The 25035-nt window shown below is 38.4% G+C and overlaps 1 protein-coding gene across 19 annotated transcripts in view; it reads right to left on the minus strand.

Annotated features, from left to right (window-relative positions):
* PRR16 (proline rich 16) overlaps positions 1-25035 on the minus strand; it is a 1143323-nt gene that overhangs the window by 982958 nt on the left and 135330 nt on the right. Inside the window, exon 5 of one of the 19 annotated variants that reach the window (XR_015167091.1) lies at positions 9631-9797. The exons of the other annotated variants lie outside the window; for them this stretch is intronic. The gene's annotated coding sequence lies outside the window, so the exon portion shown is untranslated. The remainder of the gene's footprint in view (positions 1-9630; positions 9798-25035) is intronic. 19 annotated transcript variants of the gene reach the window in all.

The following is a 25035-nucleotide window of genomic DNA, read 5'->3' on the forward strand; positions in this document are numbered from 1 at the left end:
CTGGGAAAACGGGTCAACCACTTGTAAAAGAATGAAACTAGAACACTTTCTAACACCATACACAAAAATAAACTCAAAATGGATTAAAGATCTAAACGTAAGACCAGAAACTATAAAACTCCTAGAGGAGAACATAGGCAAAACACTCTCTGACATACATCACAGCAGGATCCTCTATGACCCACCTCCCAGAATATTGGAAATAAAAGCAAAAATAAACAAATGGGACCTAATTAACCTTAAAAGCTTCTGCACATCAAAGGAAACTATTAGCAAGGTGAAAAGACAGCCTTCAGAATGGGAGAAAATAATAGCAAATGAAGCAACTGACAAACAACTAATCTCAAAAATATACAAGCAACTCCTACAGCTCAACTCCAGAAAAATAAATGACCCAATCAAAAAATGGGCCAAAGAACTAAATAGACATTTCTCCAAAGAAGACATACAGATGGCTAACAAACACATGAAAAGATGCTCAACATCACTCATTATCAGAGAAATGCAAATCAAAACCACTATGAGGTACCATTTCACACCAGTCAGAATGGCTGCAATCCAAAAGTCTACAAGTAATAAATGCTGGAGAGGGTGTGGAGAAAAGGGAACCCTCTTACACTGTTGGCGGGAATGCAAACTAGTGCAGCCACTATGGAGAACAGTGTGGAGATTCCTTAAAAAACTGGAAACAGAACTGTCTTATGATCCAGCAATCCCACTGCTGGGCATACACACTGAGGAAACCAGAAGGGAAAGAGACACGTGTACCCCAATGTTCATCACAGCACTGTTTATAATAGCCAGGACATGGAAGCAACCTAGATGCCCATCAGCAGATAAATGGGTAAGAAAGCAGCGGTACATATACACAATGCAGTATTACTCTGCCATTAAAAAGAATACATTTGAATCAGTCCTAATGAGGTGGATGAAACTGGAATCTATTATACAGAGTGAAGTAAGCCAGAAGGAAAAACACCAATACAGTATACTAAGGCATATATATGGAATTTAGAAAGATGGTAACAATAACCCTGCGTACGAGACAGCAAAAGAGACACTGATGTATAGAACAGTCTTATGGACTCTGTGGGAGAGGGAGAGGGTGGGGAGATTTGGGAGAATGGCATTGAAACATGTAAATGTAAAATATCATGTATGAAAGGAGATGCCAGTCCAGGTTCAATGCACGATACTGGATGCTTGGGGCTAGTGCACTGGGACGACCCAGAGGGATGGTATTGGGAAGGAGGAGGGAGGAGGGTTCAGGATGGGGAACACATGTATACCTGTGGTGGATTCATTTTTATATTTGGCAAAACTAATACAATTATGTGAAGTTTAAAAATAAAATAAAAATTTAAAAAAATAAATAGAATTATTTTTATGAGAACCGTCAATGTTTTTTTTCTCCCAGAAATAAGGGTAAAAAGCAGTAAGGCTATCTGTCTGGGACTAGTAATAATTCAGCTAATAGAACAACAAAATGACAACCAAAACCCCAGCAACAATGACCAGTTACCATAGAACTGATGGGCTTCACAGGTGGTTCAGTTGTAAAGTATCTGCCTACAGTGCAGAGACTCAGGTTTGATTCCTGGGTTGGGAAGATCCCCTGAAGAAGGGATTGGCTACCCACTCCAGTATTCTTGTCTGGGAAATCCCATGGACAGAGGTGCCAGGAAGCTATAGTCCATGAGGTCACAAAAGAGTCAGACACGACTCAGCGACTACACAACACCAACAGCAAAGAGCTGATATCTGTTTCTTGCTGTGCTTGGTGCTTTTCAGCATTGTCTCTACTTTTCACAAAAATCTCTGACTCTAAATTATTATCCTCATATAAAATATGAGGGAGCTGAAATTCAGAAAGAATCTATAACTTGGTGAATGCTTCCCAATTTAGAAAGATATACAGCTGGGGAGTCAAACTCAGGACTGCTGGGGTTCCAAAACAAACTCTCCAACACACCATGCTGCCTCTCTACTACCAATGTTCTGCAATTGAGTAGGTGAAATCTGTGTATACTTCTCAAAAAGCTCTCTCTGTTTCCCTTTAGATGTTATCTGACTCTCCATATGCTCCTAAAAACAATTCTATCATTATTGCAGGTGAATATTAAGCAAACATACCAGCCCCTAATAATAAGTATCTGTCCTTCTAGGTTTCCACTGCCTTGAAGAGCACAGACTGAAGGCAACTCTGCCTCACACTTGACCCAAACAAAACTGTGATGACTATAAGAAGTACATAAATCAGAATTCTTATTAGTATGCTATGTATCCTTTGGTTAACTATTCTGAATTTTTATTTCTTACATAATTGCACTTTGAGAATATGAAAATGTTAAACATTAACAAGCATCACATTGCTGTGACAATAAAAGACGTTTTTTGATTTGGTGACAATGAGAGAAGATGCGAAGTGGGAAAAGGAAGGTCTGAGTGGAGTCTTTTATAGGAATACAAAGTTTAAATGACAGGGCTCTTTATAATCCTGCCAAAATATAAATTCTTGAGTATATGAAAGACTAAAAGCTTCATCTGTTTAAAACTGACAAAATACATCACACTTTAATTGGCAGTAGAGTGATAATGGAAATGAGATGTGGCTTAATTGGAGTTCTCTCCCTGAAAAGACCAAATTTCATAGTGTCATTTTAATTATTTCTAGCCATTAATCCTGCAATCATCTATCACTTTCTCCATATATTACACCAGGAAGCACTCCCTGCTGTAAATGCTATGATATTTAAAAAGCAAATGCCCAGTGAAAACAAAAAGACCCAGACTAGATTCATTGCCGTAGCAAATTGCTCTGAAGTAACATAACCTGACTTTTAAATCATGAATGATCAGGATGGAGAACATGGCTAATCTAATTATAAACACTGTTGTTCAGATGTCCATCTAATCTAATCATGACTCTTATTTGTTGTGTTAATTAATTATTCAAGTAGTTAATGTGATACTTAAGAAGTTTCCCTTCTTAATGATGAATCTTTGATTATCCTAGCACCCCTTTTACACAACTGGATAAACACAACACTAAAAACACACTGCAATAATTGCCACTGGTAACCGCTGTAATTGACAGTCTCCCTCAAAATATGAAGTACTATATAAAAGGAAGACATGGTCTTAAGCATTCTATGAATCATTCATTTCATGTACAAGTCACAGTCACTACTTTTTTGGTGTGTGCTTTTTCAAGTGCCCACAGACTCAATAGATTCTTTTTTTTAATATATATTTTTTTAATTTTTACTGCATATAACTACAAAGGCTGTTGATGTCCGCTGATCTAAGTAAGCAATTAATGTACACTAAAGTCCATGAATTTAATTTTATGATTCTCATTTTTGGAAGGACTGATGCTGAAGCTGAAGCTCCAATACTTTGGACACTTGAAAAGAAAAGCCAACTCATTGGAAAAGACCTTGATGCTGGGAATGGTTGAGGGCAAGAGGAGAAGAAGGTGACAGAGGATGAGACGGTTGGATGGCATCACTGACTCAATAGATAAGAGTTTCAGCAAGCTCTGGGAGACAGTGAAGGATAAGGAAGCCTGGCATGCTGCAGTCCATCGGGTCACAAAGAGCGGGACACGACTGAGTGACTGAACAACAATATTTTACCCACCCATTTTCAGAGGCTTTATTTAAATTTAATTTATAAATAGTAAAACTTAAATGTTTAGCCATTTTTAAAGGTAAATGTTCCAATTAGTATTTTACTTCCAATCATAATTTCTAAGTATCATCCTATAAAATTAAAATCAATACATGAACCATGATAGTCTAGCCCAGAAATATGCCAAAAAGTGTATTCTAGTGGGAGTAAAATATAGCATAAAAATTGTAATTATCTTTTTTTTAATTGTAATTATCTTAATTTTTCAAGTTTCCTCTCATTCCTCCAATTCTTTTTGTAGATGTTTTCAGATTACAACTCTCTGATATTACATTAAAAATTAATGTTTATTGAATCACACAGAGTTGATTGATTTTTCCCAAGTGCTTCCAAAGCAAAAATGCATTCCACTATATTCCACTGTAGCAGAATACCAAATGTAAGTTGTTGATGGTCATTGGAGACCCTTTTAAGATTGGATGCGATATAACACTAAATTAAAAATGCAGTGCCAAAACTTATCTAAATGTGGCTGTTCTCAAATAGTAATGTTTTCTAAGAACACTTAGGGAAAAAATATTAGGAATTTATTTTAATAGCTAATTTCCAAGATATCTGCTTGAAAATTGAAAGTGTTAGTTGCTCAGTCATGTCTGAGTCTGTGCAACCCCATGGTCTGCAGCCTGCCAGGCTCCTCTCTCCATGGAATTCTCCAGGCAAAAATATTGGAGTTGATGTCCATTGCCTTCTCCAGGAAGACAGCTGCATGTGTAACTACAAATTCAACCTAGATTTCTATACATGTGGTCTCTAGAATAAGAACAGATGCCTAAACATGAACTTTATGCCTAGACATGGAAAAATCTTTAATGGAAGCAAGAAGCAAAATTGAGTTATACTCAAAGAATAAAGGCACAAAAGTGAAATCATCTTACAGAAATTTCCAACAAGTGAAACTAAAGGAGGATATTTCTGGCCAACCAATCACAACCAGGGAATACAGTAGTAATTAGGAGTATGTGTTCTGGAATCTAAACACCTGAGTTCAAAGTCTGAACCATCACGTGTTTGTTTAAACTTAGTAAGAAAATAAACTTCCCTGTGTAGCAATTACTTAATCTGTGAAAGAGGATAATAATTATTTCTACCTCATAGGATTGGTGTGAGTATTAAATGGGATAATAAATGTACAGCACCTACAAGAGTTATTAGCATATAATAAATTTTCATAAATGTTAGATATTTATAATTATAATATACACTTTTCTTCTCTTTAATTTATTCTGCAGGTACTCTATTTTGACCTAATATAGGTGGATGCGGCACATTGCTAGTCTATATACAATTTTAGTATTCATACTTACAGAAACGTTAACCCATAACACATTATGATACTCTTTTTAGATTCCAAAAGGAGCTTACGAACACTGGAAATAAAAACAAAGAATTTTCCCATTTTCTGTTTCCACTGCTATTTCTCAGGTGTAACCAATATCATAAAACTCTGGTATACATCCTTCAAATATTTTTCTAGGTTGTTCAATTATCTTTAAATAATTTTTCTTGGCTATGGTTTGTTCTATAAATAAGGAAAATTTTAGATTATGGGAATGTTAGATTATATGTACTGGGCATAGTTTATAGTTTCATAGCTTAACTTTTTCTAATCTTCAGTCATTTTTTTTTCATCTCCTCACTATAACATAGATAAAACAGTCAAATTAATTATGATAGGAGGTTGATTAGAATGGGTGCATGGAGAAAGGCTAGGAAAAAGTAAAACAGAATGACCTATACATCCTATATATATATATATATATATATATATTGTGTGTGTATATATATATATATATATATATATATGTGTGTGTGTGTGTGTGTGTATTTATACTAGGGATATATATTATAAAGTGAGAGCCAAAATATAAAAACCAGAAATTTTAAAAAATAGATGAAGTGCTTGTGAAAGGAACATAAGCCCATAATCACTCCAACGCACTTCATCAGACATTTAATAAATACTCAACAGTTCTATTAGTACCAAGGCAATGAACAGGAAGAAAATAGAGCATCAAGCAGGAACCACTCCCACGAAATGAAATCATGAGCATAAACTTGGTGATTAAAAGATGAAACACTGCAGCACAAAGCTGCATAAAATAGATTCTTGTGTCGCTTGGAAAATTACTTGTAAGAAAATGAAATGGAAGTTGGGTACTTGAATTTACTTGTATGATTTCAAATGTCTCTGGAAAAAGATACTGAATCCCAAGAACACCCATTAAATACCCCAAGCCTACAAGTAGTTACAGAACAAAAAGAAATTTCAGTTTGCCTTTATTTAAGCAAACAGGAAAAATTTCATGAAGTTCAAAGTAGTTTTCATTTTAAAACCAGACCACCTTACCTGTCTCCTGAGAAACCTGTGTGCAGGGCAAAAAGCAACAGTTAGAACCAGACATGGAACACGGACTGGTTCAAAATTGGGGAAAAAGTATATCAAGGTTATATATTGTCATCCTTATTATTTAATTTATATGCAGAATACATCATGTGATATGTTGGGCTGGATGAAGCCCAAGCTGGAATCAAGACTGAGAGAAATATCAATAATCACATATGCAGATGATACACTAATCACAGAAAGTAAAGAACTAACAAGCCTCTTGATGAGGGTGAAAGAGGAGAGTGAAAATGCTGGCTTAAAATTCAACATTCAAACTACAAAGATCATAGCATCTGGTCTCATCACTTCATGGCAAATAGATGGTGAAAAAGTGGAAACAGTGACAGATTTTATTTTCTTGGGTGCTAAAATCACTGTGGACAGTGACTTCAGCCATGAAATTAAAAGACACTCCTTAGAAGAAAAGCTATGACCAACATAGTGTGTTGAAAAGCAGAGACATCACTTTGCTGACAAAGGTCCAACTAGTTAAAGCTATGGTTTTTCCAGTAGGCACATACAGAGGTGAGAGTTGGACCATTAAGAAGGCTGAGGGCCGAAGAATTGATGCTTTTGAATTGTGGTACTGGAGAAGACTCTTGAGAATCCCTTGGACTGCAAAGAGATGAAACCAACTGATTCTAAAGGACATCAGTCCAGAATATTCATTGGAAGGACTGACACTAAAGCTGACACTCCAATACTTTGGCCACCTGATGCAAAGAATTGACTCATTGGAAAAGACCCTAATGCTAGGAAAGATTGAGGGCAGCAGGAGAAGGGGACAACAGAGGATGAGATGGTTGGATGGCATCACCGACTCAATGGACATGAGTTTGAGCAAGTTCCAGGTGTTGGTGATGGACAGCCAAGCCTGGGGTGCTGCAGTCCATGGGGTCGCAAAGATTCAGATACGACTGAGCAACTGAACTGAACTGATGGGAATAGACAACTCATTGGAAAAGACCCTGATGCTGGGAAAGATTGAGGGCAGAAAGAAAAAGTGGAGACAGAGGATGAAATGGTTGGATGCCATCACCAATTCAATGGACATGAGTTTGAGCAAACTCCAGGAGATAGTGAAGGACAGGGAATCCTGGTGTGCTGCACTTCCTTGGGTCACAGAGTTGAACACGACTTATTGACTGAACAACAAAACATCTATAAACTATACACATATTTGATTTCAGTGAAATGCAGTATCTATGAACTATTTTAATTAGCTTTATATCATAGTATTCATTCTAGAGAAATGATCATCTACTTTTTGGTCACCTACTCTTCATTCTTTAATTCTTTAAATCCTTTAAGGTTTAGTTCAAACATCTGCCTTCATAAATCCTGTGGTTCTAATTTAACTCAGGAAGAGAAATCTTTTGAGAAGGTATACTAGCATTTCTTGAAGTTAAATAAATGTTTTTAAATATTGGATTCATATATAGCTTCATGAGTTATTACAGTTAAAAAATGATTTAAAATCATTTCTCAATGTCAGCAAGTCTTTTTTAGAGGCTTTGATAAATTAGTTGAACTAAGCAGCTAGCCCACCAGGCTCCTCTGTGTATGGAATTCTCCAGGCAACAATACTAGAGTGAGTAGCCATTCTCTTCTCCAGGGGATCTTCCTGACCCAGGGATCAAACCCACGTCTCCTGCATTGCAGGCAGATTCTTTACTGACTGAGCCACCAGGGAAGAAAGCCATTTTAAAGTGGTATGAAATGTGGAATTTTACCAAATCTCTTCTAAGAGTTCTCTTTATGCTGGACTATAAGGCTAAGTGCCCCAAACTTTGAAAGTGTATATGATGAACACAAATAATATTAAATCTGTTAGCTTCAAAGAACAAATGACCTGGATGCCCTGTTGGTCAAGCAGCTAATAACCTACCTCGCAAGGCAGAGGACGTGGGTTCCATCCCTGGTTGGGAAACTAAGATGCCACATGCCAAGGTGGCTGTACCGCCTGAGCCTGCATGATGCTGAAAGATCTCACATGAGGCAAAGAAGATCCTGAGTGCTGCAACTAAATGCAGCCAAAGAAATTAATTAATAATTTTTTTTTTAAAAGAACAAGTGATCTCCACAAACCTTTATATAGACAGATTGGGGGAAAAAAGCGAGTTGGCCAGCCTTCAACACACATTATCTTTCAGCCCATTTGTATTATATAATAAATTTAGGCGTTGCTGCATCTAGTGAAACAAATCTTATAATTGACAAGATCAAGACCAAAATATTCCATAATGTTCTGCTAGTAAAGGCAATCAAGGTTAAAATCACTTATTGGCTAATCTAAATAAAACAAGGGACACTAATTTTCAAAGTCTTGAATTTGTTCAGACATCAAGCTCTCTCCTGCCAAAACAATAGCATCTCCTACTACATTCCTCCCTGCCTTTGAGCTTAGAATCACCCCAAGATGCCAGCTGATCCACTGGGTACTATTTGCCTCTGCTGTGCTGTTTTCCTGACATGAAATACAGTTGCTTCCTTCTCCACTTTTTCTTATCATGCTTGTTCTTTAAGGCTCAGCTCAAAGTGCCGTCCCCTCCTATGACCTCCCAAATTTCCTTCTTTACCTTCTGACTCTGAGCATAAAATCTCATTCATTATTTCCTCTGTGAAGCCACTGCTCTTTGCTCACAATACTCTTCAGATACACCAAGGGTTTTTTCGTACAAAGACCTGCAATAAAATATTTCTTAATCCTTTCAAATTCAGGTGGAATAAAGACTGATCTTGAAGTAACACCAGTTTTTCTGCTTTAAGCTTCACAAAATGTAAGCAGAGGTGAGTTACAGATTGGACAGGTAAGCGGCAGAAGGAGAAGAGACATAAGAATATTGTCATCATGAACTGCATGCCAGAAGATAAGCTAACTATTTTATACCTGTTGACCACTTTAACTCTAAAATTAACACTGTATGTTAGGTATCATTATACAGCTAACCCTTGAACAACTGGAGGATGGACTTCCCTAGTGGCTCAGACGGTAAAGTGTCTGTCTACAATGTGAGAGGCCTGGGTTTGATCCCTGGGTTGGGAAGATTCCCTGGAGAAGGAAATGACAACCCACTCCAGTACTCTTGCCTTGAAAATCCCATGGACGGAGGAGGTTGGTGCAGGCTACTATCCATGGGGTCACAAAGAGTCAGGCATGACTGAGTGACTTCACTTCTTTCTTTCACTTTCACTACCTGATAAGTGGAAAATCCACATTTATTTGAACCTGTTGACTGAGCACAAATGCACACATCGCTCAGTACACACGGGTTCCTCCCGACACACAGGTTGCTCCTTACCTGTAGGTTCGCCCTTATCTGCAAGCTCCATATCTGTGGATTCAACCAACCATGGATGATATTGTAGCTACTACTGAAATAAATCCTCCTGTAAGTGGATCCATCCATTTCAATCAATTGTTGTTTAAGGGCCAACTGTGCACATAATCTTGAGTAGAAAATTGAAACTCAGATAGTCACCAGTTTTACATAACCCAGTGGTAAATATTGCATAGCTAATCAAAGGAGTTAAAATTTAAAACATCTTACTGAAGGCTGATAGCCAGTTCCCTGGTAGCTCAGTTGGTAAAGAATCTGCCTGCAATGTAGGAGACCCCGGTTCAATTCCTGGCTCAGAAGATCTGCTGGAGAAGGGATAGGCTACCCACTCCAGTATTCTTGGGCTCCCCTTATGGTTCAGCTGGTAAAGAATCCACCTGCAATGAGGGAGACCTGGATTCAGTCCCTGGGTGGGAAGATCCCCTGGAGATCTTCCAGTATCTACTCACTCCAGTATTCTGGCCTGGAGAATTCCATGGACTGTATAGTCTATGGGGTTGCAAAGAGTCAGACACAACTGAGCAACTTTTACTTATGCAGTATGGCATAGCAATTAAAAGCATTTGGGATTTTTAAACAATTTTATTGGAGTATAGTTGATTTACAATGTTGTGCTAGTTTCAGGTATACAGCAAAGTGAATTAGTTACACATACACATATACCCACTCTTTTTTACATTCTTTTCCCATATAGGCCATTACTGAGTATTGAATAGAGTTCCCTGTGCTATACACTAGGTTTTTATCAGCTGTTTATTTTATATATAGCAGTATGTTTATGTGTGTGGCATGCTCAGTCGGGTTGAACTCTTTGTGACCCCATGGACAGTAGCCACCAGACTCCTGTGTCCATGGGATTCTCCAGACAAGAATACTGGAGTGAGTTGCCCTTTCCTCCTCCAGGGGAATTTCCCAACCCAGGGATCAAACTCCATGTCTCCTGCATTGGCAGGCAGATTCTTTATCACTGTGCCACCTGGGAAGCCAGTACGTTCATACTCCAACACATATATTGGGACATATACACACTATTTGTAGACCATATGATCTCCCAGTTTATCCCCCCACTCTTACTCCCTGGTAACAGTCAATTTTTTTTTCTGTATCTGTAACTTTATTTTTTAAATTAATTTAACTGGAGGCTAATTACTTTACAATATTGTATTGGTTTTGCCATACATTCACATGAATCAGCCATGGGTATACATGTGTTCCCCATCCTGAACCCCCCTCCCACCTCCCTCCCCATCCCATCCTTCAGGGTCACCCCAGCGCACCAGCCCTGAGCACCCTGTCCTATGTATCGAACCTGGACTGGCGATCTATTTCACATATGGTAATATACATGTTTCAGTGCTATTCTTTCAAATCATCCCACCCTCGCCTTCTCTCAAGAGTCCAAAAGTCTGTTCTTTTTTTCTTTTTAATTTTATTTTTAAACTTTACAATATTGTATTAGTTTTGCCAAATATCGAAATGAATCCACCACAGATATACCCGCGTTACCCATCCTGAACCCTCCTCCCTCCTCCCTCCCCTACCCTCCCTCTAGGTCGTCCCAGTGCACCAATCCCAAGCATCCAGTATCGTGCATTGAACCTGGACTGGCGACTCGTTTCATACATGATATTATACATGTTTCAATGCTATTCTCCCAAATCTTCCCACCCTCTCCCTCTCCCACAGAGTCCATAAGACTGATCTATACATCGGTGTCTCTTTTGCTGTCTCGTACACAGGGTTATTGTTACCATCTTTCTAAATTCCATATATATGTGTTAGTATACTGTATTGGTGTTTTTCTTTCTGGCTTACTTCACTCTGTATAATAGGTTCCAGTTTTATCCATCTCATTAGAACTGATTCAAATGTATTCTTTTTAATGGCTGAGTAATACTCCATTGTGTATATGTACCATAGCTTTCTTATCCATTCATCTGCTGATGGGCATCTAGGTTGCTTCCATGTCCTGGTTATTACATCTCTGTCTCTTTTGCTGTCTCACATATAGGGTCATCATTACCATCTTTCTAAATTCCATATATATGTGTTAATATACTATATTGGTGTTTTTCTTTCTGATTTACTTCACTCTGTATAATAGGCTCCAGTTTCATACATCTCATTAGAACTGATTCAAATGCATTATTTTAATAGCTCAGTAATATTCCATTGTGTATGTGTACCAAAGCTTTCTTATCCATTCATCTGCTGATGGACATCTAGATTGCTTCCATGTCCTAGCTATTGTAAATAGTGCTATGATGAACTTTGGAGTGCATGCGTCTCTTTCAATTCTGGTTTCCTTGGTCTGTATGCCCAGCAACGGGATTGCTGGGTCTTAACTCCTAGAGGAAAACATAGGCAAAACACTCTCTGACATAAATCACAGCAGGATCTTCTATGACCTACCTCCCAGAGTAATGGAAATAAAGGCAAAAATAAACAAATGGGATCTAGTTAAACTTAAAACCTTTTTCACAACAAAGGAAACTATAAGCAAGGTGAAAAGACAGCCTTCAGAATGGGAGAAAATAATAGCAAACGAAGCAACTGACAAAGAATTAATCTCAAAAATATACAAGCAGCTCCTGCAGCTCAATTCCAGAAAAATTAACGACCCAATCAAAAAATTTGCCAATGAACTAAACAGACATTTCTCCAAAGAAGACATACAGATGGCTAACAAACACATGAAAGGGTGCTCAACATCACTCATTATCAGAGAAATGCAAATCAAAACCACAATGAGGTACCATTTTGTGCCAGTCAGAATGGCTGCTATCAAAAACTCTACAAACAATGAATGCTGGAGAGGGTGAGGAGAAAAGGGTACCCTCTTACACTGTTGGTGGGAATGCAAACTAGTACAGTCACTATGGAGAACAGTGTGGAGATTCCTTAAAAAACTGGAAATAGAACTGTAACTCTATTTTTGTTTTGTAGATAAGTTCATTTGTATCCTTTCTTTTATATTTCACATTTAAGCAATATCAGATTTTTTTCTTTGGCAGTCCCCAGGTCCCTCTATGTTGCTGCAGATGTTATTATTATGGTTTTTATGGCTGAGTAATATTCCACTGTATATACACACCACATCTCCTTTACCCATTCCTCTGTTGATGGACATCAGGTGGCTTCCATGTCCTAACCACTGTATATACTGCTACAATAAACATTTGGATACATGTATCTTTTCAAATTACGATTTTCACCAGATATATGCCCAGTAGAAGGATTGCTGGATCATTCAGTTCAGTTCAGTCACTCAGTCATGTCCAATTCTTTGTGATCCCATGAACTGCAGCACACCAGGCCTCCCTGTTCATCACCCAACTCCCGGAGTTTACTCAAACTCATGTCCATTGAGTCGGTGATGTCATACAACCATCTCATCCTCTGTCATTCCCTTCTCCTTCCACTTTCAATCTTTCACAGCATCAGGGTCTTCTAAATGAGTCACTTCTTCGCATCAGGTGGCCAAAGTATTGGAGTTTCAGCTTCAGCATCAGTCCTTCCATTGAATATTCAGGATGGATTTCCCTTAGGATGGACTGGTTGGAGCTCCTTGTAGTCCAAGGGACTCTCAAGAGTCTTCTCTAGCACCACAATTCAAAAGTATCAATTCTTTGGTGCTCAGCTTTCTTTATAGTCCCACTGTCACATCTGTATGTGACCACTGGAAGAACTATAGCTTTTCTTGATGGACCTTTGTTGGCAATGTCTCTGCTTTTTAATATGCTGTCTCGGTTGGTCATAACTTTTCTTCCAAGCATCTTTAATTTCATGGCTGCAGTCACCATCTGCAGTGATTTTGGAGCCCAAAAAAATAAAGTCTGTCACTGTTTCCATTGTTTCCCCATCTATTTGCCATGAAGTGATGGGACCAGATGCCAGGATCTTAATTTTATGAATGTTGAGATTAAGCCAACTTTTTCACTGAATCATATGGTAGCTCTATTTCTAGTTTTTTAAGGAACCTCATACTGTTCTCCAACTCCCAGAGCTTGGTCAAACTCATGGCCATTGAGTCAGTGATGCCATCCAACCATCTCATCCTCTGTTGTCCCCTTCTCCTCTTGCCAGGGAGTTGGTGTTGGAAAGGGAAGCCTGGTGTGCTGAAGTCCATGGGTCACAAAGAATTGGACATGACTGAGTGACTGAGCTGAACTGATATTGTTCTCTGCAGTGGCTGGAAAAATATACATTCCAAACAATAGTGTAGGAGGGTTCCCTTTTCTCCAAAAGCATGTGATTTTGAAAGCAACAAATTTAGGCTTGAATATCAGTTCTGCAAAATCAGTTCAGTTCAGACGTGTCCGACTCTTTGCATCCCCATGAAACACACACAGCATGCCAGGCTTCCCTGTCCATCACCAATTGCTGGAGTCCGCCCAAATCCATGTCCATTGAGTCAGTGATACCATCCAACCATCTCATCCTCTGTCATCCCCTTCTCCTCCTACCTTCAACCTTTCCCAGCATCAGGGTCTTTTCAAATGAGTCAGCTCTTCACATCAGGTGGTAAAGTATTGGACTATCAGCTTCAACATCAGTCCTTTCAATGAACACCCAGGACTAATCTCCTTTAGAATGGACTGGTTGGATCTCCTTGCAGTCCAAGAGACTCTCAAGAGTCTTCTCCAACACCACAGTTCAAAAGCATCAATTCTTCGGTGCTCAGCTTTCTTTATAATCCAACTCTCACATCCATACATGACTACTGGAAAAACCATAGCCTTGACTAGACGGACCTTTGTTGGCAAAGTAATGTCTCTTCTTTTGAATATGCTGTCTAGGTTGGTCATAACTTGCCTTCCAAGGAGTAAGTGTCTTTTAATTTCATGGTTGCAATCACCATCTGCAGTGATTTTGGAGCCCCCAAATAATAAAGTCAGCCACTGTTTCTACTGTTTCCCCATCTATTTGCCATAAAGTGATGGGACCGAATGCCATGACCTTAGTTTTCTGAATGCTGAGCTTTAAGCCAACTTTTTCACTCTCCTCTTTCACTTTCATCAAGAGGCTTTTTAGTTCCTCTTCACTTTTTGCCATAAGGGTGGTGTCATCTGCATATCTGAGGTTATTGATATTTTCCCCAGCAATCTTGATTCCAGCTGTGCATCCTGCAGCCCAGAGTTTCTCATGGAGAACCTCTATACAGTCAGCAAAAACAAGACTGGGAGCTAACTGTGGCTCAGATCATGAACTCCTTATTGCCAAATTCAAACTTAAATTGAAGAAAGTGGGGAAAACCAAAAGACCATTCAGGTATTACCTAAATCAAATCCTAAAGTGGAAGTGAGAAATAGATTTAAGGGACTAGATCTGATAGACAGAGTGCCTGATCAACTGTGGACAGAGATTCATGACATTATATAGGAGACAGGGACTAAGACCACCCCCAAGAAAAAGAAATGCAAAAAAGCAAAATGGCTGTGTGAGGAGGCCTTACAAATAGCTGTGAAAAGAAGAGAAGTGAAAAGCAAAGGAGAAAAGCAAAGATATAAGCATCTGAATGCAGAGTTCCAAAGAATAGCAAGGAGAGATAAAAAAAAAAAAAGCCTTCCTCAGCGATCAATGCAAAGAAATAGAGGAAAACAATAGAATGGGAAAGACTAGAGACCTCTTCAACAAAATTAGAGATACCAAGGGAACATGTCATGCAAAGATGGGCACAATAAAGGACAGAAATGGTATGGATCTAACAGAAGCAGAAGATATTAAGAAGAGGTGGCAAGAATACACAGAACTGTACAAAAAAGAGCTTCACGACCCAGATAATCAAGATGGTGTGATCACTCACACTCACTTAGAGCCAGACATCCTGGAATGTGAAGTCAAGTGGGCCTTAGAAAGCATGACTAGGAACAAAGCTAGTGGAGGTTATGGGATTCCAGTTGAGCTATTTCAAATCCTAAAAGATGATGCTGTGAAAGTGCTGCACTCAATATGCCAGCAAATTTGGGATACTCAGCAGAGGCCACAGGACTGGAAAAGGTCAGTTTTCATTCCAATCCCAAAGAAAGGCAATGCCAAAGAATGCTCAAACTACTGCACAATTGCACTCATCTCACATGCTAGTAAAGTAATGCTCAAAATTCTCCAAGCCAGGCTTCAGCAATACTTGAACTGTGAACTTCCAGATGTTCAAGCTGGATTTAGAAAAGCCAGAGGAAGCAGAGATCAAATTGCCAATATCTGCTGGATCATGGAAAAAGCAAGAGAGTTCCAGAAAAACATCTATTTCTGCTTTCTTGACTATGCCAAAGCCTTTGACTGTGTGGATCACAATAAATTGTGGAAAATTCTTAAAGAGATGGGAATACCAGACCACCTGACCTGCCTCTTGGGAAACCTGTATGCAAGTCAGGAAGCAACAGTTAGAACTCGACATGGAACAACAGACTGGTTCCAAATAGGAAAAGGGTACGTCAAGGCTGTATATTGTCACCCTGCTTATTTAAGTTATCCTGCCAATTATGACACGAGAAACCTCAGCCTGAACTGCCCCAAGTGCACTGTGGGGACAATAATGGTACCACCTCCCAGGATTTCTATGTAGGGTGTCAGATTCCTATAGGATCTTGGCACAACACAAGTAATATAAAGTCAAGTCCATCCTCTTGGAAGTGTACCATTTCCTTTTTGCCAAACTTCTTTCCAAAGGAGAAGTTATTGTTCTAAAGAGTGATTTATTAAGTACTGGGGATTTTAAAGAAATGTAGTCTGTAAGGTTACAAAAGACAGGTCTTCGTTCTTACTAATTCTTGCCCCATAATCTCCTTCTCACTTCTTGATGGTGGTTTAGTCACTAAGTCGTGTCTGACTCTTGTGACCACATTGACTGTAGCCTGCCAGGATCCTCTGTCCATGGGATTTCCCAAGCAAGAATAAGGAGTGGATTGCCATTTCCTTCCCAACCCAGGAGATGTTCCCAACCCAGGAATTGAACATGGGTCTCCTGCATTGCAGGCAGATTCTTTACCACCTGAGCCACCAAGGAACCCCTCTCACTTCTTAAACCAATAAAAAAACCTCTCTGAATTAAAATTAAGGATGGTGAAAGCAGGATGGAAAATAAAGCACATGCATCCCTAAGAAAAAGAGCAGGGAATTAATTTAATTTGAATCAATTTTATGGTGTTTTTGTAAGCTTTAATTTCATGTAGACTTTGGTCCTTTGCTCGTAATAAGGAGGATTCTTCACTAATGCATAAGTCCACACTTTACAAACTACATTTATTATGGGCAAGTTGAAACAGAAAGCAGCCCAGTAAAGAATGGCTGGGCTCCAAATACAATTCCCTCACAATATCTCCACCTCCAAGGATAGTACTATAAATAAGAGGACACATCAGAGGCTGCCAACCTGCCACAAGATTAATGTACCACCAAGGAAACAACAGAGTTTAACCCAAGTGATTAAACTGTGCTGGAGCCACTAATTCAAAACCACTAAACATTCATTTTGAAGTCTGGATGCCACTGAGGGCTTCTGAATGATACCCTTTCATTGGCTCATCACTCTCATCCTATTTGAGCTCAAGAATCTCCTGTAACTGTTCTGTAACTCCTGTAACTGTTCTGCTCCCTAGTTTCTCTATCTTCCATTTCACAGAAACCTTGTAGGTAATAATGAGATCATGTAGGCTGCACCTGTGGTTTCTTTCTAAAAGCCATGTGTGCTTAGTCGCTCAGTCGAGTCCAACTCTTGCGACCCCATAGATGTAGTCTGCCAGGCTCTTCTGTCCATGGGATTCTCCAAGCAAGAATACTGAAGTGGGTTGCTATTTCCTTCTTCAGGGGATCTTCCCAACCCAGGAATTGAACTCAGGTCTCCTGTTTTGCAGGCAGACTCTTTACTGACTGAGCTATGAGGGAGGCCCCTTTTCTATTGTTAAAAGATAAATTGAGGCACGTTAAATTTTCAGAATTCATTTAAGCAAGAATCGATCTTACCTCAGTTCAGTTCAGTCCAGTCACTCAGTCATGTCTGACTCTTTGCAACCCCATGGACTGCAGCATACCAGGCCTCCCTGTTCATCACCAACTTCTGGAGTTTACTCAAACTCATGTGCAATGAGTAGGTGAAGCCATCCAACCATCTCATCCTCTGTCGTTCCCTTCTCCTCCCGCCTTCAATCTTTCCCAGCATCAGAGTCTTTTCCAAGGAGTCAGTTCTTTGCATCAAGTGGCCAAAGTACTGGAGTTTCAGCTTCAACATCAGTCCTTCCAATGACTATTCCGGACTGATTTCCCCTAGGATGGACTGGTTGGATCTCCTTGCAGTCCAAGGGACTCTGAAGAGTCTTCTCCAACACCACATTTCAAAAGCATCAATTCTTTGGCACCCAGCTTTCTTTATAGTCCAACTCTCACATCCATACGTGACTACTGGGAAAACCATAGCTTTGACTAGATGGACCTTTGTTGGCAAAATAACATCTCTGCTTTTTAGTATCTTAACTGGTCAGTACCAAATGGGTGGTAGCATTTAGGAACAAGCAGGAGCTAAAAAAAAAATTTTCTAGAGAAAAAATGGAAGCAGTAAGGAAATTATTGAAATTAGTGGCAAGCCTTAGGTTTTGATTTCATAACCTTCAGGTATTTACAGGTTTAGACTGTGCTTTGTTGAGGTAGGTGCCATGGCATTAGAGCCACTTCAATCTAATGACTTCCTTGTTTAATTAATACTCTTTAAAATATCATCACATTTTCTAGTTAGATGAGTCCCAAATTAATTTTAAGAAAATAAAAATGTACAGGTGTCATGATAAATTAAAAACAATACTTCCAAGAAATAAGGAAAACATGTGCCACACATAGACAAGTAGTACATAATAAAAACTGACTGAACTTAAATGTCTTTTCTCTTTCTTTATAAACCTAAAGGAAATATTTTTATAGACAAAACTGACAACTGAATTTATTCACCTTTGTACTTATCTAATTATGGTCAGAGTCTCACTCATTTTTCCAAGGTCCATTTGAAACCTAAACCACAACTCGACTAGTACCTTTCCTGTTAATTACCTGTCTTATCCAAGTTTAAGATATTCAACAACTATCATATTAATTATGTCTATCTGTTAAATTATTCCCACCAGTCCCATAGACATTCTTTGAAATGGAGCATTCATTTTGTTTTTATGCATATTTCATTATCTTCCAGAACATTTTATTAAGAAAAGCAATCATAAGGATTGCCTTTCATGATAAATAACATTATATTCACAGTCTTTCCTTTGTGCTTGCTTAGTCATACTCATTTTCATGGTGTTAGAGAATAGGAAAATTGCTGCATATTAGGATTGTGAATATCTGGCTACCTTTGCTACATTTTAGTCTCCCCTGAAGCCATAGTGAGGTTGATAGATATAACTTTTAAAATAATATCATATAGTTCTTTATACCACATAATTATAGAGAAATCTAAAATTACCAGTACTTTTCGGAGTATTTTAGACACATGATGTTACCTGTATATTTATTCAATGGCAGAAATGGCAAAATATATATATTTATTTATATTTATATTATATAACATAACATTATATGTGTTTATGTATATATACATATATGTGTGTGTGTGTATATATATACGTATATATCAGGGCTTCCCAGGTGGCCCTAGTGGTAAAGAACCAGCTTGCTGATGCAGGAGACATAAGAGACGTGGGTTTGATCCCTGGGTCGGGAAGATGGGGACACGGCAACCCACTCCAGTGTTCTTGCCTGGAAAATCCCATGGACAGAGAAACCTGGAGGGCTATGGTCCATAGGGTTGCAAAAGTTGGACACAATTGAAGTGACTTAGCACACATGCACGCATATATATATAAATATGTTTACTTATTTATAAGCACACATGCTCTTAGATGCTTAAATCAAGCTCACTTGAAGTGGCAAGATGGGAGACCTTTCATTCATTTAACCAGCTTTCACTTAACTCTTCCAATTTGCTAAGCCTTGTTCCATACTCCAAGCAGAGGGGTTACAAGGTCGAAGAAGATGCAGCACATCACATGGGGAGCATGTGATTTTTTTTTAAAAAATAAAATTAAAAAAAAAAAAAGATGCAGTACAATGACAAAGATATGCGCAGGGTATGTGGGGAAACAAATGAAGAATTCTTTTAGCCAACGGTGTAAAGGAAGTCTTCCATGTCCCTCAAAATGAGACTTACAATTTAAATAACAGTTGGACAAAAATAAAGTCTCAGAAAGACATTTAAGGAAAGGCAAGAAACTATAAAAGTGTCCCTTGCTTTTAGCTTCAAAGTTGTCAGTGGTAATTTGGTAAAAATCAAATTCAGTAGGATGGTAGAGGCAGAAATCAGAATGTAAAAAAGTGTTTGAACAGTGAGGGAAAGAGGACAACAAATAAACTACTTCTGTAAGAAACTTGGATATAAAAAGCCAGACAATGAAGACAAAAAATATAGAGAAGCTTTGTGTTTGTTGGTTGAAGGTATGAATTACTCCAGTATTTTTCTGTGCTGAGAGGAAAAGAACAGTAGAGAAACAAAAGTTAAAGAAGTTGTTAATTGATAGAGTTGCCTTCCCCACCCCACTCCCTGCTACCCACCAAAAAATAGGGGACTAAATAATTTGCTTTAAAGGAAAAAAAAATATAGTCCTCTTTTGCATTTGGAGAGAAGAAATAGGAGGAATTATAAATTAACTTATGCACATATAAAAAGAAAGTTAAAGAACTTAACAGATCATTTTTCATTTTAAAAAGAGTAAAGTTGTCTTCTGAGATGCAAAGGAGTTTGGATCTTCAAGAAGCGTTGTGACAAGGAACAGGTAAGAAACCTGAAGGATGAAAGATTGTCAATTATCACTTGGAACCCAAAGCCACTGAACAAGTAAACCACAAATTCACAGGGACACTAACTTTCACATTTAGCTGATTTTTGAAATTAAGCTAATTAATAGTTCAGCATATGATAAATAGGGTAGATGCTTTGAAAACTTGAGAGGTTTAAGGTTAAGGCCATGGTACTATAAGGTTGAACTCATTATGGAGACACAGGTGGATGGAAAAAAAGGCAAGTGATAAAGAAATGATGACTCTGGAAAATATAACTTCCACACTGGAGATCTTGATGGGTTAGTAATAGAGCTGAAAAGACAAGTTCATGATGAACGTTTCATGTGCTGGAATAGAAGACGTCAGAGGTGATAGGACACAAGAGTTATGGGCTGTGTTGTGTCCGTATGTTGAAGTCATAGCACCTAGGACCTTAAAATGTGACTCTCTTTTGGAGATAAGTTCTTCAAATATATGATTAAGTTAAAATGGGGTCATAATGAAGGCTGGCTAATGTAACATGACTGTCATCCTTATAAGAAAAGTAGATTAGGACACATTCACAAGTAGAGGAAGACCATGGGAGCACACAGGGAGAACACTGTCATTTACAAGCCAAGGAGAGAGAACTCAAAAGACACCAATCCTGCAAACACATTGATCTTGGACTTCTCACTTACAGAAGAGTAAGAAAATTAATCTCTGCTGTTGAAGCCACCTAGCCTGTGACATTTTGTTATGGCAGCCCCAGCAAACAATCATAATGAGCAACAGGAACCTGCAAAGCAGTGATGAGGAAGTTACCCCCTAAGACCCTCCATATCTCTTGCCATCATAAGCAAGAGACATTTACAAAAGCAGGCATGATATAAAAAGAGGGTATCAGCTGGACATTTTAATCACTAAATGTAGTAAAAATGTGTTTTAGGTTAAATATATGCAAATTAAATGTGTTGATACAACTTTGGGTTTGTGTGCAATGTTTTGCTTCTATATCCAGCTTGGTTATAAGGCCACAAGCTCGTTGAGAGCAAGGATTAGGTGTCAGTTAGTATTTCTCATGTCTTCATACTTCCTGCACATAGAAAGTCTTTTGTAAAGGCTAGCTGAGTTAAACTAAAAGATATAGTCCTTGAAAAATAACACAGTGTGCTTTATTTTGCTATATAATCTCAGAAATTACATATGTAATAATACATGCTAAAGTGCTTATATGTATAAAGCTTATTATCTAAGTTCCTCTTGGCAGCAAGTATAGGTAACAGGAGCTGTAAATATACAATTTGCTATTATAAATTACAATAAAAAAAATTTAAAAGAAAAGTTGGCTATGATTACTGTAAAGACGATGTATGTATTTCTTCATTCCTTTTAATGGTAAAGACAGCAAGAAGGACAGAATGATAAAGTGGTATATTCATTGTTGGCATGCTTCTAGGCACCCTGGATAATATGCCAAAATAACAAAAGGTCAGATGCTATTAAAGACACACAGCACAAAATCACTGTAGAAGTGTTCATTAGCTAGAGTGCTTGGAGACCATGTAGTTTTCTGAAAGATGATATAAAACACCTTTGATCTCAAAATTTATGGCCAAAATGTCCTTGATCATGTTAACACCATTGCTTTTTGTTTATGTTTCACTGTAATCATGATGGATTTTCTTAAGATGTACCTTTCATCTTCAGATGCAAATAATATAAGATATGATTAATGCCTGGCACTAAATTGGATTTTTTTCATATGTGGGAAAACACTCATAAGGCAGATAGCAGCCACATTAACATTCACAACAGAGTGTCTTTTTCAAGGAATCAGCATAAAATAAAGTATCGAAAATCTAGTGCAGTGTCAAGTTCATATGGGCAAATGAGAAAGTAGCTGTGTCAGTATAAGTTTCATGGCTGTAAAACTGTGCTGCTACTATTTGGAATGAAATCTAAAAGTCGGAACTGTATTGAAGAGCCATGAGCCCTGGATGAGAGGCAGAACCCCTGGAGACCCTTGAATCTCACTCTGAAACATTCATTCAACATCTAATCCCCATACTTACAGTTAAGGTGCCCCCAGCAAACTGTCTGCTTCCCAGTAATTCTAACAAGCCACTGAACTAATCAAAAACAAGAAAATAAACACCTAGAGGGTGTTTTTCCTTCCTAAACTTGACTTCAACTTAAATACTGAAGAAGGAAATGGCAATCCACCCCAGTATTCCTTTCTGGAGAATCCTATGGATAGAGGAGCCTGGTGGGCTATGGTCCAGGGGGTCACAAAGAGTCGGACACAACTGAGTGACTAACACACTCACACACACAGAGAAATGTTGACTAAAAAGATACACAACATGAGAATTGTGAGTTAAGTTTTATTTGGAGCAAAATGAAGACCATAGCCCAGGAGACAGCACCTCAGAGAGCTCTGAGACTGCTCCAAAGATGCAGTGGCAAAAGGTCAATGTATAAGATTTTGGTGAAAGGGGGAGTTCAATGTAATCAAGCACTTATTTTACAAAAGGTTTTCTGCTAGTCACCAGGAGCTGATGTCACCATGAAGGGATTTAGTACTTCTCTAGATATCAGACCAGATTAGTTAGTTGTGGAAAATTCTTCAAGACATGGGAATATCAGACCTCATGACCTGCCTCCTGAGAAATCTGTATGCAGGTCAGGAAGCAATAGTTTGAACTGGGCATGGAACAACAGACTGGTTCCAAATCAGGAAAGGAGTATGTCAAGGCTGTATATTATCATCCTGCTTATTTAACTTATATGCAGAGTACATCATGAAAAATGCTGGACTGGATGAAGCACAAGCTGGAATCAAGATTTCCGGGAGAAATATCAATAACCTCAGATATGCAAATGACACCACCCTTATGGCAGAAAGTGAAGAAGAACTAAAGAGCCTCTTGATGAAAGTGAAACAGGAAAGTGAAAAAATTGGCTTAAAACTCAACATTCAGAAAACTAAAATCATGGCATCTGGCCCCATCACTTCACGGCAAATAGATGGAGAAACAATGGAAATAGTGACAGACTTTATTTTAGGGGGCTCCAAAATCACTGCAGATAGTGATTGCAGCCATGAAATTAAAAGATGCTTACTCCTTGGAAGGAAAGTTATGACCAACCTAGATAGCATATTCAAAAGCAGAGACATTACTTTGCCAACAAAGGTCCATTTACTCAAAGCTATGATTTTCCCAGTAGTATGTATGGATGTGAGAGTTGGACTATAAAGAAAGCTGAGCACCAAAGAATTGATGCTTTTGAACTGTGGTGTTGGAGAAATTCTTCAGAGTCCCTTGGATGGCAGGGAGACCCAACCAGTCCATCCTGAAGGAAATCAGTTCTGAATATTAATTGGAAGGACTGATGCTAAAGCTGAAACTCCAATATTTGGCCACCTGATGCAAAGAAGTGACTCATTTGAAAAGACCCTGATGCTATTGAAAGATTGAAGATGGGAGGAGAAGGGGACGACAGAGGATGAGATGGTTGGATGGCATCACCAACTCAATGGACATGAGTTTGAGTAAACTCCGGGAGTTGGTGATGGACAGGGAGGCCTGGCATCCTGCAGTCCGTGGGAACACAACTGAGCAACTGAGCAGAACTGAACTAGATATCAGAAGATTCAAGGATTGGGATCAGGAAATCAGTTCCTGAAAATATCTAACTATCTAAAGACATATCCTGCCAGTTTCCCTGGATCACAGAGTGCCTCACTCTTCATCCTGAATCCCCTTCAGGAAGTGTCAAAAATCAGCAGCTACGGCAGCATAGGCAGATGACAAATACCCTTGTTGTTCGTCACTAGCAAATACTCTTGGCAAGTACCAATTTTTAGTTGACAGGAAAAATAAAGTTATTTTGGAAATAGAAGTTGCAGAACTTTTTATATGATCATCAGATTTTAGCATTAGAAGACATTTTTAAAGGCATTTAGACCTTGCCCTCATTCAAAGGTCAAACAACTCCTCTAAGATCAGGAATTCTCAAACTTTAAGTTGTCTCAGAATTACCCGGATGGTTTGTTAAAGCACAGATAGTTGAGCCCCACCTCCAGAGTTTCTGATTCACTAAGTCTAAAATGGGACTGCAGAATCTACATTTCAAGTAAGTTCGCAGGTGACACTGAGATGCTGGTCTGGGGGATCACACTGGGAGAACTTCACAATTTTTAGTCTTTGCTTGATCATCTTTAGGAGTTAGAAATCACTAACTCAGTTCAACAAATAGTAATCAAGTGTCTCCTCTCTGATTGGCATTGTGCTGGAGTGTAACAAATGTAGAAAACAGTTACTGATCTTGAAGAGCTTTAGTTCAGTGGGGAAAACAGAGTGTTTCAATATAATATTAATTAACAAGATAGACATAGACAAGCGAGTGATGAGAGCATAAAAGAGGGAAATATTCCCAAACTTTAGTTCAGGGAAGCCTTCCTAGAAGGCCTGTCACATGAACATGGCCTTGAAAGGAGGATGATAAGGAGCTTCAGTCTGAGGAAAGAGGAAGAGAAAAGGTACAGAAACATAAAATAGCTAGGGATAGGAAATGTAGACAACAGGGCTTACAAACACACACTTTTGTATTACAAATTACGATTTTAAAATTTTTCAATGAGTTGGCCAGCATAACCATAAAGGACCTAAATGCATTTTTAAATTCTTCTTAATAATATTTAAAATATCAAATATGACAGAGGATTCTACATACCTCTAGTAACTGTACACACGGCTATGAAAGATTTCATTAGAAAAACTATCGGATTATGAGAATAAACATACCATGCAT

Source organism: Bos grunniens, chromosome 7, assembly GCF_055505025.1.
Source record: "Bos grunniens cultivar Pamir isolate PY7600 chromosome 7, Bosgru_T2T1.0, whole genome shotgun sequence".
Lineage (NCBI taxonomy): Eukaryota > Metazoa > Chordata > Mammalia > Artiodactyla > Bovidae > Bos > Bos grunniens.